General features: G+C 45.8%; 1 protein-coding gene and 1 long non-coding RNA gene across 3 annotated transcripts in view; one reads left to right on the top strand and one right to left on the bottom strand.

The window, feature by feature from the left end:
• Positions 1-5,574: 5,574 nt before the first annotated feature.
• LOC132495362 (uncharacterized) lies at positions 5,575-12,151 on the bottom strand. Of its 2 annotated transcripts, none has more exons than XR_009533235.1 (4): positions 12,011-12,151; positions 10,763-10,907; positions 8,998-9,287; positions 5,575-8,216 (listed from the first exon to the last, which is right to left on the bottom strand). It is a non-coding gene; the product is annotated as an uncharacterized LOC132495362 (long non-coding RNA). The 2 variants fall into 2 exon arrangements; XR_009533234.1 differs by lacking the exon at positions 12,011-12,151 and adding an exon at positions 11,473-11,935.
• Positions 12,152-12,262: 111 nt separating this feature from the next.
• Positions 12,263-19,660, top strand: part of SERPINE2 (serpin family E member 2) — a 76,240-nt gene continuing 68,842 nt past the window's right edge. The window contains exon 1 of the mRNA XM_060107155.1: positions 12,263-12,505. The gene's annotated coding sequence lies outside the window, so the exon portion shown is untranslated. The remainder of the gene's footprint in view (positions 12,506-19,660) is intronic.

Raw genomic sequence — 19,660 nt, forward strand, 5'->3', positions numbered from 1 at the left:
ACGGCTATCTGGGTGGCCTGATCATACATATGGATATAACTTAGGTACTAAAACTTCAGCATAGGGGCTCTGGGAGTGTCCCATGCCTCAGTAGCAACAAACATACACAGTAACCAGATCTTGGTTTCTACAATAAATGGCGTTCCCTAATAAAAGGAATGAGGGCTCCTTCAAGAAATGACTGATTCTAGGGCTGAGGAGAGAAAATATAAGATCAGCCTACAGCATCCTGTAGTTCCAGAAAGCAAAGAAGTAATCAAAAAACAAAAAGATGGAGGCATATCAAAGGGACACAGGAAAAGCTCCCAGGAGCTAAATCTGGAGCAACAAAACGACTAGTGTGGTATTGCATTATGATCCAAAATGTAAAATAAACATACATAAGTTCATCTTGATATAAATAAATAAATGAATTAAATAAATACCTGGGGAAGAAGAGATAAACCTTCCCTTCAGAAGAATCCCATTTAATATACGGAGACATTCCCACCTCCAGAAGGTGGACTTTGACCTCCTTGAGTGCGAGCTGGACTTAGTGAATTGCACCCTAATAGTACATAGAAAGGGGGAAAATAGTAACTTTTCAGTGGAGAAAAGGCAAATAACACCTTAACAACATAAACAAAGTTAACTTCACTGATGATATTGAAGAATGCAGCCCGGATCTAATGTGATGAGAAGGGCACTTGGCCTATGTGGTCCTCTTCCTCCAAACCCATAATTCCAATCTAATTATGAGGAAAACATCAAATAAACAGAAGAAGAAGTAAATTCTACAAAGCACCTGACCAGGGCTCCTCAAAACTGTCAAAGTCATGAAAAGTAAGGAAAAACTGAGATCTGTCACAGACCAGAAGAGACTAAGGAAACATGATAACTAAATGCAATGGATATCCTGCATGGGACCCTGGGACAGAAAGAGGAGGTGGCGGGAGGCATGAAATCCAAATAAAGTCCGCAGTTTAGTTAATGATAATGTGCCAGTGTTAATTTCTATGTTTCCACAAATGTAAGATGGACTTTCCATATTATCTCTGCAACTTTTCTGTAAGCCTACAATTATTCCAAAATTCAAAATTAATTTTTTAAAAGTGTAATTAAAAAAAACAGGTTGAGAACAATTATTCTAAAATCTATGCTTGGATTAGGCAACAATATCAAAGAACTGGATTGCCTGGGTTCCTGAAGCAAATGGTGTTGCTACTCTGCCTTCACTCTCTCCATTATAAAATTTTCTGATGGTGATTCGGTATAATTCCATCAACTCATATTAAGGGGTATTGCTGTTGTCTGAATGTTTGTGTCCCTCAAAATTCATATGTTGATTACTAATTATTAGAGAAATGCAAATCAAAGCTACAATGAGGTATCACCTCACACCAGTCAGGGTGGCCAACATCAAAATCTCTACAAATAATAAATGCTGGAGAGGGTGTGGAGAAAAAGAAACCCTCCTACACTGTTGGTGGGAATGTAACTTGGTGCAACCTCTATGGAGAACAGTATGGAGGTTCCTTAAAAAACTAAAAATAGAAATACTGTATGATCCCGTGATCCCATTTCTAGGCACACATGGGGAGAAAGCTGTAATTCAAAAAGATACATTTGCCACAATGTTCATAGCAGCACTATTTACAATTGCCAAGACATGGAAGCTATGTAAATGTCCATGGATGTGGCACATGTATACATATATATATATATAATGGAATATTATTCAGACATTAAAAAAATCATGAAATAATGCCATTTGCAGCAACATGGATGGACCTAGAAATTAGCAAACTAAGTGAAATAAGCCAGACAGAGAAAAACAAATATCACATGATATTCCACATTATATGTGGAATCTAAAAAAAAATGATACAAATGAACTATTTACAAAACAGAAATAGACTCACAGACATAGAAAACAAACTTATGATTACCAAAAGGCAAAGGTGGGGGTGGAGGAGGGATAAATTAGGAGTTTGTGATCAACATATACACACCACTGTATATAAAATAGATAACCAACAAGGACCTACTCTATAGCACAGGGAACTATACTCAATATCTTATAATATAATGGAAAAGAATCTGGAAAAGAACACACACACATATATCTGTGTGTGTGTGTTTATGTATAACTGAATCACTTTGCTCTACACCCGAAACTAACACAATATTGTAAATCAACTATACTTCAATAGAAATTTAAAAAAATATTCGTATGTTGAAATCCTAATGACCAAGGTGATGGCATTAGAGATGATTAAGTCATGAGTGTAGAAACTTCATGAATGGGATTCGTACCCTTATGAAAGAGGACCCACAGAGCTCCCTACCCTCTTCCACCATGTGAAGACACAGCAAGACATCTGCAGTCTGGAAGACAGCCCTTGCCTAACCATGCTGGCACCCTTATCTCAGACTTCCAGCCTCCAGAACTGTGAGAAATAAATAGCTGCCGAATGAGTAGATCTTGAGATGGATTCCCAGGTGCATTTTTAACAAGAATCTCAAAGATAATCTTGCAGGCCATCTTTGGACTACACTTTAAGAAATGCTGGGCTGTTGATCTATAAGGTTCCTTCCTCACTTTAGAAATCTTTGAAGAGATGTTCAATGTTAAAATGACACAGGCATCAACAGCGTGTGTTAATAGATACAGTTAGACAAAGCTCACACTTACAGATTCTTCGAGGTTCAGTCACTTTTTCCTAGATCGTTTAGGGTAGAAGTGTACAAAGTGTAGACTGGAGAGACTAAAGAGGGTTCTCCAGTGGCCCTTTATGGAATTATTGCTTAAAAAGTGACAATGGATCTCTATGTCTGGGCTTTGTCTTTTTCTTTAATAATAACCAGTCTTTTCTCAAGGTTTCATAAGGATGGGACATGGTTATCTTCATTAAATCTAAAATTGTGTGTAAGGAGAGGTGATAAGGGGAAGCTGAGAGAGGGTGGAACACAGAGTCTTTCCCCACAGTGGAGATGTTGGGGGCCTGGAACAGCGAGAACCGTTCTAAGGGGAGGCAAGATGCAGAGCATATCAGCTCCTGTCCTGTAACCACCACAAAGATGATTAAGCAGGGACTTCCCTGGCAGTCCAGTGGTTAGGATGCTGTACTTCCACCACAGAGGGCATGGGTTCAATTCCTGGATCTTGCACGCCATGCCGTATGGCAAAAAAAAAAAAAAAAAAGATTAAGCAACCTGTGATTTAAAAAATTTTTTTTTTCTTTTTCACTCAGAAGCCATTCTTGAGATTTCAAAGCCTGGTTATTCTCACTCTGCAATCTGAGCTGCCTTTGAGAATTCAGGGGTCTTCCTGAGCATTTGAAGACAGCTTTCTAACCTGGTATGAAGTTGGGAACCTAAACAGACAAATTCATTCCTTCTATTTAGAACTGGAAATCTCAGAACACTTGTCTTTACTTTCCACTCCCCCAACATCTGTCCATAGGGACTGGGAAAACAATAATAAATGCTATTATCTATTGATTTCTATGATGTGCCAAGCACTACAGAAGACACACCAGAAGGGTTGGTATAGAGCAGAATCTGCAAGGAACCAATGAAGATCAGTTGTGTGCTTCAGAATTAACAATAGTAGTGTTATGGCTGAATGTTTATGTTCCCTCAGAATTAACAACAGTAAAGTTATGGAATGAATATTTGTCCTTGCAAATTTTATCTGTTGTAGCCCTATCCCCCAATGTGACAAAATTTGGAAACAGGGTCTTTATGGAAGAAATTAAGGTTAAATGCATGCAGGTGGGGCCCTGATCCAATAGGATTAGTTTCCTTATAAGAAGAGACATCAAAGTTCTCTCTTTCTCTCTCCCATTCATATGCACAAAGAAGAGGTCATGTGAGTACACAGTGAGAAGGAGGCCATCCAGAACCAAAGGAGGGGAGAGTCTCTCCAGAAACTGACCATGATGGCACCCTGATCTTGGATTTCCAGCCTCCAGAACTGGGAGAAAATAAATTTCTATTCTTTAAGCCATACAGTCTATGGTACTTTGTTAATGACAGCCCCACTAGACTAATGCAAGTAATAATATCTGTGAAGCTCTTTTGATTTCACAAAGTGCTTTCACCTAAATATCATACTCCTTTCTCATGACAACCTTTAAAAGGTATTATTCTTCTTCTATCAGACTGAGCCTTGGAGAAATCAAATGACTTGCTCACAAACACAATTAAGACGAGGCAGAATGGGACAGTAACCTAGGCATTTTGGCTCTCTGTGTCCAGTCTTCTAGTTCTTCCACATGCAGTTGTCTAGAGTATCGGAAAAGGTGGAGGACTGAGGACCCAGAAGAAGCAGTGAAGTGTGCAAACTGCCCAGGTGCCAAACCTAGTTGATCTGTCAGTGGCTGTCACTTTAGGGAACAGTAAAATTAATTGTATTTTTCTTCATTCAATAAACATTTATTATGGCCCCCTCTGTGCAAGGCACCACATGAAAACTCAAAGATATGAAAAAAAAAAAAAGGCTACTGCCTTGAGGTTAGAGCCTAAACCAAATGCTTACATCCAAGGAAGGATGTGGTCATGTGAAATAAACAACACATACTTAGAGCTACAGGAGTGCTGAGTGAGGAGATATCAACACCGGCGAGGCTGAGAGGGGAAAATTGTGAAGCATGAAAATTATTATTTCAGTGGCGGAGCAGGGTGGTGAATTAAGTCCAAAAATTGGTGCAATGACCCCTCCCCTCCTGCAGCCCCTTTTGCAATGTGATTTTTCTACTCCTCTTGTTATAGACTAAGCTGTGTTCCTCCAAAATTCATATGTTGAAGCCCCAGCCCCCAGTGTGACTGTATTTGAAGATAGGGCTTTCAAGGAGGTAATTAAGGTTAAATGAGGACAAATGTGTGGGGCTCTTCTCCAGAAGGACCAGTGTCCTTATGAAAAGAAACGACACCAGAGATCTCTCTCTCTCTCTCTATGTGCACATGGAGAGACCGCATTAGGACACAGTGAGAAGGCAGCCACTTACAAGACCGGAAGGGAGGTCTCACCAGAAACCAACCCTAAGGGTACCTTGATCTCAGATTTCTAGCCTTCAGAACTGTGAGAGAATAAATGTCTGTTGTTTAAGCTACCGAGTCTGTGGTGTCTTATTATGGCAGCCCTAGGTGACTGCTACATCTCTCATCAAGAAGTAGAGACTACATCTCCTTCCGCATTTGAGATAGTTCTGTGACCTGCTTTGAATCCAACAGAAATGACATTATACTAAATCCAAGGCTAGTCCTTAAGAGGTCTTGCAAGTTCTGGTTTTACCCTCTCAGAGTCTTGAGCTATCCTGTAAAGAAGTCTGTGTAGGGACTTCCCTGGTGGTCCAGTGGTTAAGACGTTGTGCTCCCAATGAAGGGGGCATGGGTTTGATCCCTAGTTGGGGAACTAAGATCCTGTATGCTGCATGGTGTGGCTGAAATATAAATAAATAAATAAAACAGTGGCTATGTAAATTATACTTCAACAAAAATTTTAAAACAAACAAACAAAAAGGCAATCTGTGTATTGTTGGAAAACCAATGCAGAGAGAAGCCTCTCAGTTTGAAATATGACAAGGGGGGAAAAGGCCCATAAAGATGAAAAAACTGGATCAAAGAGAAAACAGAGTTCCAGCCACGCCTGCTCAGGGTTCACACATGGGAGTGGAGCCATCTTGAATCCTGCAGCTGTGCAGGTCAGACAACATTGGGTGAATCAGAGATGAACCATCCCAGCTGAACCCTGCCCAGCCAACCCATAAAATCATGAACAAATAAAATAGGTACTTTAAGCCATTAAAATTGGGATAGTTTATAATACAAGACTAGATATTGATACAGGTGGAGTGAAAGAAGGGGTATTTGGGGCAGAATGGTTTAAACAATGGCACAATAGTAGAAAAATACAATAGAAATGTTGATGAGTAATTCTGGTTGGTAAAGCCTTTATGAACATATTAGAGAAAATGAGAGGACAAGGCTAGCAAGGTAGGTTAGAGTTAGACTGTGGAGAGCTTTCACTGTAATAATTTTTTATCGAGCACCTACTATTTACATTCAGCTAAACCCTTTTCACAGATTGTTACATAACTCTATATGTAGGTTATACGACTAGTATCCCCCATTTTACTGATAAGGAAACTGAGGCTCAGAGGTTTAGTTAATTGAAAAAAAATTATGTAGTGATGAGGCTGGTACTTGAATACAGGCAATCTAACTCCAGAACCTGTGACCCCAACCTCTACAAAAGACTGCCTAAGCCAATGAATTCAGACATTAATGATAAACATGACATTATTTTAAGCGTTGGAGTGGCATAACTGAAGCAGTGCCTTAGAAAGATTAAGCTGGCAGTGGTGGATAGAATCTGGAAGCTGAAAGAATGGTTAGGGTATACTGCAGTGGTCCAGGGATGAAGTGATAAGGGTCTGAACTAATCTGAAAAAAAAAAATAGGAAAGGGATGAATAAGAGGGACTTAGGCAAGGAACTATTAATAGCACCAGGCAATGGCTGGATATAGGATAAAGGGAAGAGGAGTCGTCAGAACTCATTCCCATCCTTCTGGTTTCAGTGACTGAGGCGGCACTCATCCCTCTAAAATCCTTATGGAGTTCAGGAGGAAGAACTGCTTCAGGAAGGAGATAATAAATTGCTTTAGACTTGTTAGGTAGGAGGTGATGGTGGAATATTTATTTATTTATTCGTTCATTTATTTGTTTATTTGGGCTGCGCTGGGTCTTAGTTTTATCGCGCGGGATCTTCGTTGCGCACACAGGTTCTTTTAGTTGCTGCATGCTGACGTCTTAGTTGTGGCATGCATGCGGGATCTAGTTCCCTGACCAGGGATCGAACCCGGGCCCCCTGCATTGGGAGCATGGAGTCTTACCCAGTGGACCACGAGGGAAGTCCCTGACAGTGGGATATTACGTAGAAGTATCTGCCAAGCATTTGGAGATATGTGAGTAGGAACTTGAACAGGGGTCAAGGTCATCTGTAAATACAGCCTTGGAACTCATCCAGAACTAAGCAGAGTTACATGCATCTAGGATGTATCTGTTAAAGATTCTTGATTACAAGCAACAGAAACCAAATCTGGCTAGAAAAGAGTCCAGCGTGGACTTCTACTCAGAAGAGGCAGGGTGGTTCTGGGGATCCAGATGGGAAGAATTCATAAACAATCTTATCAAGCTAGGATGAGTCAGCTCCAGCAACTTTCCCCATTCCCTTCAAGTATTCAAAGTCCTGGGAGGGAATCCAGTGAGCTTGGTCATATGCCCATCCCTTGGCTAGAAGAAGTAAAGACACCTTGTCATCCATTCCCAACAGGGTGACATAAAGCAGAAGTGATTCTCCAAAGGAAAACAGACCTGGCAATCAAAAGACAGAGAATAGATGCTGGGTGGCCACAAACCAATCAATGGTCACTCCACTGGGAGGGAGTGTGTGAAGGAGAGGAGAGAGCTGAGGGCAGACAATAATACAGCACCCACATGTGGGAGGCAGAGGATTTGATGAGGGAAAGATAAAGGCTGGCTAAGGAATTGGAGAAGAGAGAAAACAGGCAAAGGAATTTCAAAAATGGGCAAAACACCAGAGTTATATGCTGCCAAGAGATCAAGGGTGATAAAGAATGATGAAAAACCACTGGGGTTGGCATTGGAAGTTTTTGGTAACCTTTGAGAGAGACAGGGGGCGGGTGGGGTGGAGGAAGAGAGAGAGGGAGGAGACACAGTGACGCAGGTAAGAAGCGAGGGCAGAGAGAGTATAAAAGAAAGGGAGGCGGGCTTCCCTGGTGGCGCAGTGGTTGAGAGTCCGCCTGCCGATGCAGGGGACACGGGTTCGTGCCCCGGTCCGGGAGGATCCCACATGCCGTGGAGCGGCTGGGCCTGTGAGCCATGGCCGCTGAGCCTGCGAGTCCAGAGCCTGTGCTCCGCAATAGGAGAGACCACAACAGTGAGAGGTCCACGTACTGCAAAAAAAAAAAAAAAAAAAAAGGGGGGAGGCGGCATCCATGTTTGGTGGTAAAAGGAGGAAGAGCTGGGTTGTTCTTTGAAGGGGTCAGTATCACAATGATCCTCAGCACCGAGGGCTTCCCATCTTCTTTGGTCAAATATAAGTAGAAAATAATCCTCAGCCCAGCACTTACTGACGTCTTTTCTCTGAAGCCCTTGGTGAAAAGGAGCGACGATAGTGGGAAAGTGTGAACTGATGCTCTGGTTGAATCTGTTTCAGAAGTTACAGAAAGAGGAAACTGGATTTACTTGAAAGCCAACTTGAAGGGGAAATAAAAAGACAAAAAATACCTATTATAAGCTTAAAAAAAAAATCATACCAACGCAATAGTCCCAGAAACTAATTGTCTAAGTGAACTGTTATAACCAGTCTCCTTTCCCCTGGTTGAAACCTTACAAAACAGCATTTGCATCTATAGAGTTGTGTAACAAGTCGTCTTGTGGTGAAATGCATTTTAAATAGGGGTTAGATAGGAGAGGAGCAACTATTATTATCTTATTATAGAAACATCAGTAGCTCTTCCAGACAAAACATCATCACCCATTGGGAGGTAAGGATAGCTTTTACTTAAATACAAGGTCATACTGTTTGGGTGTATGAGGGAGCAGTGGGGGTGGGGTGGGGGGATTTTCATCTTCTTCCAAAGCACTCAAAGCTGGACCTCTTCCAAGAGAGGAAATGAGACTAAATAGATCATTTGTTTTATTCTGTTTGGGCATTTCTTGCGTTTCTCCCAACTGCGGCTTATGGACACAAAGCCAAACTCAGAGACTGGCTGGAGCTGGCTAAACTCCAGGTCACTTAAAAAAAAAAATTCAGGAATAAACCATTTAAAGCTCTATCAGAGGATTAAGGCAAGCCACACAATTGAAGGACAAAATGAAATTCTGCTGTGAATGTGAAGTTGTAAAAAAAAGAAGCAGGTAGGAGTGTTAAACGATTTGGATTTCTCCAACAAGACAGGAGGGAAACGCCAATTGAAAGCGCACACCTACGACAAATCCATTTCAACAAGGGTCATACACCCTCTGGTGTCTGAACTGCCATTTGGGGCACCAAGTGAGGTAGGAACACAGCTTCTTTGGGGCAGCCCCTAATGATGGGGGTCAAAGTGCCTGGTCACTTGAAGGTCGTGGAATGCTTGGGAGATTGCTTCTGTACCCTCTTGCTGGCATAGGGAAGGCCGGTCAGCAGTCACCGTGCACATTCTGTAACAAGCATAGTTGGTATTCCCAGCATAGCCCACTGGCAGAATGGGTCTTTGTCTTGAATCACTTCCCTCTGGGAGACACTCAGTGGCAGTCCCATCCAATGTCCAAGGAGAGAGAAAGGCCCATTAGTGGTTAGGCATAGTTTAGCATATTAGTTAACACTGCATCCTGTCTGATTTCAGAATTGACAAGTCATGTACAGTATTGCTCAAAATGTTCCTTCAACAGTACTGGGTAGGGCAGGGAAGTGAACAGTCAGAGGTAAGTCCCAAATATTTCTGACTGTCTTTTACAGATGAAGAATCTGGACCCTCATTATGCTCTAACTGGGAAAATAAAACATTCTTCCCACTTAAAAAAAAGTTGGTTCCGGGCTTCCCTGGTGGCGCAGTGGTTGAGAGTCCGCCTGCCCATGCAGGGGACACTGGTTTGTGTCCCGGTCCAGGAGGATCCCACATACCACGGAGCGGCTGGGCCCGTAAGCCATGGCCACTGAGCCTGCGCGTCCGGAGCCTGTGCTCCGCAACGGGAGAGGCCACAACAGTGAGAGGCCCGCATACAGCCAAAAAAAAAAAAAAAAAAGAAAAAGAAAAAGTTGGTTCCATTAAAACAAGAGACCGAAACACTTTAACATAATATTTGTTAATTTCTGTGCTTCCCTGGTGGCACAGTGGTTAAGAATCTGCCTGCCCATGCAGGGAACATGGGTTTGAGTCCTGGTCCAGGAAGATCCCACATGTCGCAAAGCAACTAAGCCCATGTGCCACAACTACTGAGCCTGCGCTCTAGAGTCCGTGAGCCACAACTACTAAGCCCACGTGCTGCAACTACTGAAGCCCATGCGCCCTAGAGCCCGTGTTCCACAACGAGAAGCCACTGAAACAAGAAGGCCGTGCAAGGCAACGAAGAGTAGCCCTCGCTCTCCACAGCTAGAGAAAGCCTGAGCGCAGCAACAAAGACCCAATGCAGCCAAAAATAAATAAATAAAATAAATAAATTTATAAAAAATAATAATATTTGTTCATTTCTTTCAAAATTTTAGAGTAACTTTACTAAAAATTTAAAATGGCAAATAATTACCCAAAGTGTTTGAGACATGAATCAATGTATACATGTTGATATACTGATTGTGATATTACACAGTAGTTTTGCAAAATGCTACCCTTGGGGCAAACTGGACAAAGCATACAAGGGACCTCTCTGTGTTACTTCCTACACCTGCATGTGAACCTACAATTATCTCAATAAAAATGTTCAATTTTAAAAAGTGATAAAGATAGAAGTGGATGCAGGGAATCGGGCAGGCTTTCATAACCTGGCTTCACCCACTTCTTGGTTCTATAACAGTTTGTTTCTCCACTAGTCCCCTGAATGACTCCCTTCCATCTGGAAGACACTGATCCTAGCTTCTCAAACACACCAAGCTCAGTCCCACCTCTGGGCTTTCTTCTGTAGCTTCTCCCATCCCCACCGCATTCTTCCCAGCTCCAGCTTGCCTTCCCAGATGAGACCAAATGATAACACTGTCCCTGGAGCAGTCCTTACCATGTTAACAGTCACTTGGCACTTGTCCACAAATATTTCTTGAGCAAAGACTATAGGTGGAGTATGGCTCCAGGCACTAGGAACCAGGTGAGTTAGAAACCACATTCAACTGGTTTCTCTTCCTTCCTTTCTGGGAGCATACATTCTAATGAGGAAGTGTGGAAAAAACTAGTCAAGAAACAAGTTAAAAAAAAAATCAAATCATGATGAGGACTATGAAGAACGTCATGGGTTGGAGAAAGGCGGGTGACTTTAGCTCAAGTGACCAGGAAAGGGTTTCTAGAGAAGGTGACATTTGAGTTGTTGACCTGAAGTAAAAGGAAGCAGTCATCAGGAGGATGGTGGGGAGAAACAAAGCATTTCAGGCAGAGGGAACAACAACAAGGAAGAAGGATTTTTATCCTGCCTGTAACTGACTATGAATACTGGGCATGAGTGTAAAGCAATGAAATGGGTTTTCTTTTTGTGGACTGTGTTTCCTTTTAATTTTAGGGCCAAAACTCCCATAGCATGTTTCCCTATATGAGAGGCTGTGAATACCCTTCCAAGATTCCAAGTTGCTCTAATGAGTAGATGCAAGCTTAATTCAAGGCTGTGTTTTAGGAGATTTACCATATTTCTTTCTCACAGTCGGGGCCGTGGGCCTGCTGGTGAGGGGTCTGCACTGTCTAAGGGCAACATAAATTATGCCATTAAAGTTGGGTACCTACAAAACTAAGCTGATGCAAAGGCGGGCCGCATACGGGAGATCTGGGTCATGCAGCTGGGAGCAGGACGGTAATTTGCCGCCGGCCTCTGGGGTCTGTGCTTCTCTGCGGCGCACGAGGTCCCATCGGCTGTAGTAACCGGTTGGGAAGGGCCGGATTCCCAGGTCTCTGCGGGGTACCTCACGCTGTCACCGCAACCAGGAATCCAGTTTTCTGGATCCCCTGATCTGCCTTTTGCCTAAGGCGACCTGCTGCGGCTCCTCTGTTCGCGAGGCCGGGAGAAGTCGGCTCTGGGGCATCCGGCGAAGCGGTTCGAGGGGTGATCTGTCCCTCCCCGGCCGCGACCTGGCACCGTTATCCCCATCACCCGGACCGGTAGGCACTGTGCCCGGGCGTCCCCCTGTTTCTCCCGGGGAGGGGGGCAGCCCAGCCGACTAGCCCTGCGTCCCAGGGACGCGCCGCGAGCCCTTGGGTCCCTGCCCCTCCCACACCTCCCCCCTCGCCCCCCCCCACGCCTCCGAGCCCGGCGACCCACGTGCACCTCAGGCCGGGCTGGTGCCGCAACTCGGGGTCGGCGCGTCTCCCGGCTCTTTCTGGGCACAGCCCCGGGACGGGGACCCGCGGGGGGCGGCCTCGGCGGGACGGCGGCGGGAGCGGGGGCGCCCCGGAGTGCGGGCGCGGGGACGCGGCGGCCGCTGGCACACAAAGGAGGCGGCGGGAAGGCGGGGCGGGGCGGGCCGGGGGCGGGGGCGGCAGGAAGGGGCGGGGGCCGCGCGCGCCGCGATAAAGCCCCCGCCGCCGGGGCCGGCCCGCTAGCGCTGTGGGACTGCCGGGCTGCTCGGGCTTCGCGGCGTGTGCAGGCGTCGCCGCCTCTTTCCTCCGCTGCCCCTCCTCCCCGCCGCCGCCGCCGCCGCCGCCGCCGCCGCCGCCGCCGCCGCTCTTCCTCCTCCGACTCCCCCGCCCCGCCGACACCCGGCTCCGGCTCGAGCCGCGCCGCGCTGCGCGGCCGCCACCTGGGGATCCCGAGCGAGGGGCGGTGAGTACGGGCTGCGCGCCCCGCGACCGATCCCGGGCTCCTGGGGCGGGAGGGGCGCGGCAGGCGCTGCCCGCCACGCCGGGGACGGTCCCGGGGCTCGGCGCGCCGCCGGCTCCGCGCGGCGATCTTGCGCCGGGCCGGGAGGCTGCGGGGCCAGCGGGGCCGGGGGCGCCGGTGTCGAGGAGGAGGAACTTTCTCAGCCTCCCTCAGCCGGGCTGCCTCGGTCAAAGCTGAGTGCGCGCCCGGCACCCGTGTCCGGCCCGCGGGGAGCCCGAATAGGACCCGGGCGGGGCGCGGAGGGGCCGCGCCGGCGGGCCAGGTGTCCGCACGGCCGGGAGTCCTGGGGCCAGCGTGTCTGCTGCTGCCGCCGGTCCATCCTAGCGGGCGCCCGTGACCCTGAACCTGGGGCACCCAGGTACTCGCGGGCGTCCCCTACCCCGTACTTTGCGTGTGCGCCGCCTGTTCGCGAAAGACAAACGGACTCCTACTTGTTACCGCTGCCTGAGCGGGCTGGGGGTAACCGGTGGTTTGGGGGAGAGCCTTTAAATTGGCTTCTGGCAACCGATGTAACCTCATGGAGCTGATCTTTGCCATTTTCATCGTCTGTAGAAATGGGAATTGCAATGCTGATCAGTGCCTACAGATAAGGTGAAGGTACTCAGAAATTCTGGGCGGAATTAGGTGTTTAATTTGCCTACAAACTGAGTGCGGAGGGAAGGCTTCTATTACATAAGACAGCACTCCACCTTCAGGTATTATGGAAGATGCTATTGAAGGTTTTAGTGTTTTAATGAGCGAAAAATAGTCTTCGTGTGTGTCTCTCTTGAGAAAGCTCGAATGCTTCTGTGTCTTGCTTTGACTTCTTCGCAGGGAACGTTTTTATATTTATATTATTTATATTTAGCATCAACATAAAAAGCTGTTTGAAGGTTTGACTTCCTCTTTCAAGCCAGGAAGCAGTTTGCTCCTCTGAACTGTTCAGGAACAATTTACGTGATAATTTTATGCTTCGGAGATTTTATATCGGAAAGTTGAACACAGATAACTGGGGGGAAAATGTAAGCATTGCTAATTTGTATATCTAAAGCACACTTCAAAAATTGAAGGTACTTTCAATGCTGACTGCATATCTAAATCAGTAAGTATGTGCTGTTTGCAGTATTTCAGCAAAAAATTTTCTTCAGCTATGCAAATGAAGGTGTTAGCCTAAACCATCGAAGGCTTCTCTCAACCCCAAGTTTTGAGGCTTTCTTAAAATCATGTTCAAAAATATTGTACAGTGCAGGGCAATTACTGAAGGTCATCAAGATGTCACCTATCTCTTATTCTTTAAAAAAATGAATCTATGCAGAAAATTTCTGCCTCCCATGAATTTCACATATTAGTGTAATTTGAAAAGCACAGAAATGATTGTCTCCAAAGGACAGTAATTTTCAGTTCCACACGAGTGACTAAACACTAGTCAGAGATTGTTTGAGGTGGCAGAGTGGGAAACGAGTGGTGACCTAGCCAGGTCCCGGCTACACTTCTCTGTGGCCGTTCTCTGCCAGCCAGTCACTCTCCCACAGCATGAGAGACTTTGGCCCGTGGGCTTTCTCTCCTCCCCTAGTCCCACAGTCCATGTAGTCCGATTCCTGCTTCCTTAACCATCTCGACTCCAGTGACCTCCACCCACTCCAGCTACTGGGTCCTCTACATCCAAGTCTTGCCCTCACCCAGAGATGCTCAGCTTCTGAAATCAGCATCTCAGTGTCTCTGCACCACAGGCTCCTTCCTTCCAGGTTGCAAGCTGGTACTCCCATGGCAACTCTTCTCGAACACAAGAGATCTATTCCCTTCCCTCCTTCCAGTTTGGCAGGTGACTTTCATGGCCAACTCTAATGAGAAAGTTAGGGTCACCGGGTTGAAGTCTCCCCACGTCCTACCCCATTTCCTTCCTACAGACTTTTCCAGATTTACCCACATCCAAGAAATCTTCTTAAGCATCTGTTGTGTCCAGGCACTTTGCTAGGCCCTGGTGTATGGTAAGTATAGCAGGTCACTGTTCTCTTGGAACAGTGGCAGCAAACAGACACAAAGAAACCTAACTATGCTCTGATAAAATAGGAATAAGGCAGAATAATAGAAGAAAAATCAAGTTGGGGCAGGGACTTAGAGAAGGTTAGAGAGAGGACTTTCCTGTGGCAGTGCCTCATGTCTCCCAGTGAACTCTTTTCTTTTTTAACAGTGTTTTTAAAATGCCTTGTCCATGCATACCCAACTCACCTACAGCCACCACCTGTCTCCCAGGCTTCTTAAATGAGTTAACACTTCCCCAGGCTTCCCTTTCTTCTTAACTCTCTGCAAGCTGGCCAGAGACTCCCCAAAGTAGGAGAAGACCCCACAACTCCTGCATGAGTGGTCCTGAGCATGTGTTCTAGACCTCTCTGCAGCATCGGATACGGATCTTTCCTCTTTTTCTGGTGGATGCTTTCCTCCTTCCCTAGTTGCCACCTCCTCCTGGTTTGCCTTCTGCCACCCTGGCACCTCCACTACCTCCTGGGGTGACCCAGGGCTCTGTTCTTACCCCTCTTCAGCTTCATGTGGAATGTTTGGGATACCACATTCCAACAGCTTCCACTTTCACCAGTATGAAGTGAATCCCAGATTGGTACCTGCAGCTAGTTACCTACAGTCTATGCCCTTTAGGCAGAAAAACCCACAGTAAGTCGAAAACTGATTTTAGTTCTCATCACCCACTCCATACCTGCTTCAGCCTTGACCAAAATTTGTCCTTTTTTTTTTTTTTTTTTTTTTTGCTGGTGACTCGGCTGTTTACCAAGGTGCTAAAGCAGGAGCCTCCCTCCCAGGGATGCTGGGCTTCTCCAGCGACCGCCTGCTGCCCGCATCCAGCCACCGAGTCCTGCTGCTTCTCGTGCTGTGAAATCCCATAAACCTCTGCTCTAGTCACCATGGCCCTGCCCTGCTTTAGAGCCCAGAAGTGACAAAATGGTGGCCAGTGTGCCAATTCCAGCTGGCAGATGTATTGCTGGCTTGAACACAAGTATACAAAAATCGTGTGAATATTTGGAAATGTTAAGATATCACTTGGATTTATAGCTCCTCTTAAAAATCAGGAGGCCTGGAACAGGAGGCCTACATTCCCACGTGGCAGCACTTGGCTGGCATGGAGCTCCCAGTGCCAGGCTATGCTGGAGGCTGCTTGCTTTCCGCTTCCCCTTGCACCCATGGTCCCCATTTACAGCAGCTTCCTAGCTCCCGTGGGCTTCTAACCATAGGCTGGGGGACCATCAGCAGCCCGGGAATGCTGAGTGGCTGACTGCACCGTTTCCTGCCTGGTCTGTTGCACTAGCTTTGCACCCCTTTCAAACCATCAGCCACATTGCTTCTGGGGCCACTTACCTCAGGGCCCTCAAATCCGAATCTGCTTCCGTCCCTCCTGATAAAAACTCAGTGCCTCCCTCTTGCCTTGGGGACAGACCCCGACTCTGAAGGAGTAGCTGTGTTGCATCACAAGCTAGTTATCTCAGATAGAAAGGTGAGCTTTCTATTGACTTTTTAAGGTGATGTACCTGCATTTCTCAAGATGCTTTTGAACCTCTATAAGGAGGGTCGCTAATATATAATTCCAGTGTTATCTCACCTTGACTGAGATGCAGTCTCTTCTGTTTATAAACCATTTCCACAGACCTCACCACCTTCCCACTGCCTCATAACCACTCTGGAAGGAGACGGGGCAGGGTTGATTCCACATCCCAAGGCACGGGCTGCCCCAGAAGACCTCAGCCCTTGGAACATGGCGGAGCCCATTTCACATGGTGCCCAGAGTCATACAGTATGTCCCCAGGTTCACTCAGCTGCCTTTGGGCAGTCCTGTCCCAGAAGTCCTCAGCACTCAGCCAGGGAACTTTCCACAGTGCCCTGCTCTCCTCCCTAGCAACTCCCCAGACTGCTGGCCATTTGTAATGACAGAGTCCAAGCTTTCGTCAACCCTTTCCCACCTCCCTGCCTTGTACCCTTCTGCAAACTTTATTCTCTTGCAAAACTGAACTCCCTGCAGACTTCTCACACCATGGCGGTGCCCTTGCTCCCCGCCTTGGCTCCTATGGGCCCTCTGCCTGGAATTCTCTTTCTCCATCTTCTGCATTCATTGTCTGGCCAACTTGCCCTTTTTCAAGACTCATGTCTAGTATCACCTGTTCCAAAAAGTCTTTCCTGAAGATCAGTATCTCCCAGTCCTCTGTGGCACACGTGTGGTATGTGCACACACATGTACATCCTACCAAGTGGGTGCCTCTCTGATGGCGGTTACTGTGTCATAGCAACATACACTACCCACCAGATTCTTAGTGCCGTGAACTCGTGCCTGTGCTCTGGTTTCATTCGTACCAGCAGTGGTGCGTGACCCAAAGGCATTTAATGGATGTTGAACTAAACCATATTCATATTTTTCATAAGTTGGCTGCACACTTTATGAAAGAGAGCTTGTCTTTGGGGCTTAAAGGGGAGCTCTCCTCCCAGGCCTCTACCCCTGGTGCCGGGTACTTCTGCATTTAATATGTATCTTCACATTTAAAAAAAAATCTTTGATCAACCATGTCTTCTAAGACAGAACATTACTTAGAAAAAAGCAGAAGTCTAATACAGAAGTGCTTCTGTGTCTGTGTTCACTTCAGTTACCCTCATCCGAACCCTCTTTGGCTTCATTCTGTCTTCCTTGAAGTCCACTGGCTGTACTTCGTATTTCACAGTTTATACAAGGTAGGAGAATACCTTCTGATTTATTTCCATTAACCTTCTCGGTGAGGGTGATACATGCCCTCTTGCTGACCCTTGTTTTTTGTTTTGTTTTGTTTTTCAATTTTTGCCAGGGCAGTTTTTTGGCTAATGTCTTAAGCCAGGTTTGGTGGAAAGAGCCCTGGGTTGGGAGAGGGTCTGGGCTATGCCGCAAACGATTTACATGGTTGACTATCTAGAACTTAATCTCCTTGCCTATACAATGGGTGTGTTGAAATAGTGATCTCAAAGCTGTCTTGTTTAAAAAAACAATTTAACTTCTTGGCTTATTTTCCTTTCTGATCCAGCTTTCTCATAAATATCAGGCCTAGGTGAATTTTTTTCTTAAATGCATTGTTTTATGTTTATCTACATGAAATTCTTCTCTCTCATTTTTGCTCTCTTTTAAACCTAAGAAATATATGTTCAGTTTGGTTCTTCAGGACTTAGAAATAGCATTGAGGCCCAACATGAAGATTTATTTAGTTTGTATTCCCACTTGGAGGCATTTATAAAAACGTTAAATAAATTGGGTCCCATATACTTGGATCTTCTTTGTAAACCACTGTTTCCAACCATAAATGTGCCTGTCTTCTCTTTCCAAAACCATCTTTCCTCGTGAGTAGATTGCACACCTGATCTAAAAATCAATATTGGGTTTAAAAAAGAATACCCTTAGGTATGAAATGGAGTGAAATGCAATAAACTACATCTTTAGGTTATTTCTTATCTATTAAGTTCACAGTTTGTCTAAGAACACTGCAAGACTAGGACAATTTTATTTCTCTTTTGAGAAACGCTACCTTTCACCCAATGGGCCAAGTCAATTTACACAGTAAATGATTCTCCCCTTATTCGGCTGTTAGATTTCTAGGTCTGGATGGAAGCCCAGCCCAGAGAAGTTGGCGTTCCTTCTGCGACTCTTTTTGTGCATGGGGATGGCCACTGAGCCTAAGCAATCCTCTATTTGTAATTCCATTCATGCATGTGGACAAACATTTCATCTCTACTTCATCCTTGAATTCCTTCAAAGGTTGGGGTGGACACCCAAATTCAAGATCAGATGAGGAATACCCCATGCTCCTGCTTCAGTCTGACCTCAGACTTTGCCCTTTGTCTCAAAAGATAATTGGAATCCACTGTGCCTTTCTATTTTTATCAGTTAGTTCTTGGGAGAAAGATAAAGTTGGGGGTCTTAATATAAAACAGGAAAACTCCTATGAAAAGGCAGAAAGGATTTCTTCTAGTGACTGCAAATCTTGGTGAATGTACTTTGTTTTGTTTTTGTCCCCACCTTGCAGCAGTGAGAAGTCCAGTAACCCGGGGAATTTCTAAGAACATACTAAAAACAGCATCAGTAGTTTCTCCCCCTTCCCTTACCCGCTCCATTTAGTGCCAACTAATACAGCTATAGAAAAATTAACTACTTGTTTTTGGCCTAAGCTTTTATAGACCAGATCTTGAAAGTGGGTGTGGGTATGTGGGAGAGTTTAACCCCAAATACGAAGCCCAATGGAAAATGTATACGGCGACTGCAAATGAAAATAGATTTTTCTTTCTTTCTTTTGCGAAAATGCTATATAGAAAATGGCAGTGTTTGCATCCTCTACTAAAGAGTTTTTTCTTTTTTTTTCTTTCTTTTTTTTTTTTTTTTTGCGGTACGCGGGCCTCTCACTGTTGTGGCCTCTCCCGTTGCGGAGCACAGGCTCCAGACGCGTAGGCTCAGCGGTCATGGCTCACGGGCCCAGCTGCTCAGCGGCATGTGGGATCTTACCGGACCGGGGCACGAACCCGTGTCCCCTGCATCGGCAGGCGGACTCTCAGCCACTGCGCCACCAGGGAAGCCCGTTTTTTTCTTTTTTTAACTGAGGAATCCACTTAGGAAGAAATTATTTTTGTTGAGCATTTGGTCACTGATTGGATTATATGAGCTTTAACTACTGTCTTATCTTTTGGTTGTAAGGGCAGAAACCCCAATCAAAATAACTGACTCAGAAACACGGAGAGCATGGGGGGAGCTACTGGCTTATGCTGCCGAGCCCGAGCCATGGCGGAGGTGCTTTGGCCTTGGAGGTGACTGGAACTAGAGACTCAGGGCCTTGGGCCTCTTTTCTCTCCCTTCATGTCTCTTGTCTCTGGACCATGACATGACTGCAGGCACCTTCAGGCTTATCTCCCTACAGCCTTAGGATCAAAGAGGAAAGATGAGCTTCCTGTCAGTTCCAGTGGGAAAAATCGTATGGAGGCACTCTGATTGGCTCAGGTTGGGTCATGTGTCTTTCCCTGGACCAATGGCTGTGGTCAGGGGAATGGGATGCTATGACTGGCCAGATTCTGAGTCACATGTTCAAGCTTGCAGTCAGGGGAGGAGGGAGTACT

Source organism: Mesoplodon densirostris, chromosome 8 (genome assembly GCF_025265405.1).
Source record: "Mesoplodon densirostris isolate mMesDen1 chromosome 8, mMesDen1 primary haplotype, whole genome shotgun sequence".
In the NCBI taxonomy this organism is placed as follows: domain Eukaryota; kingdom Metazoa; phylum Chordata; class Mammalia; order Artiodactyla; family Ziphiidae; genus Mesoplodon; species Mesoplodon densirostris.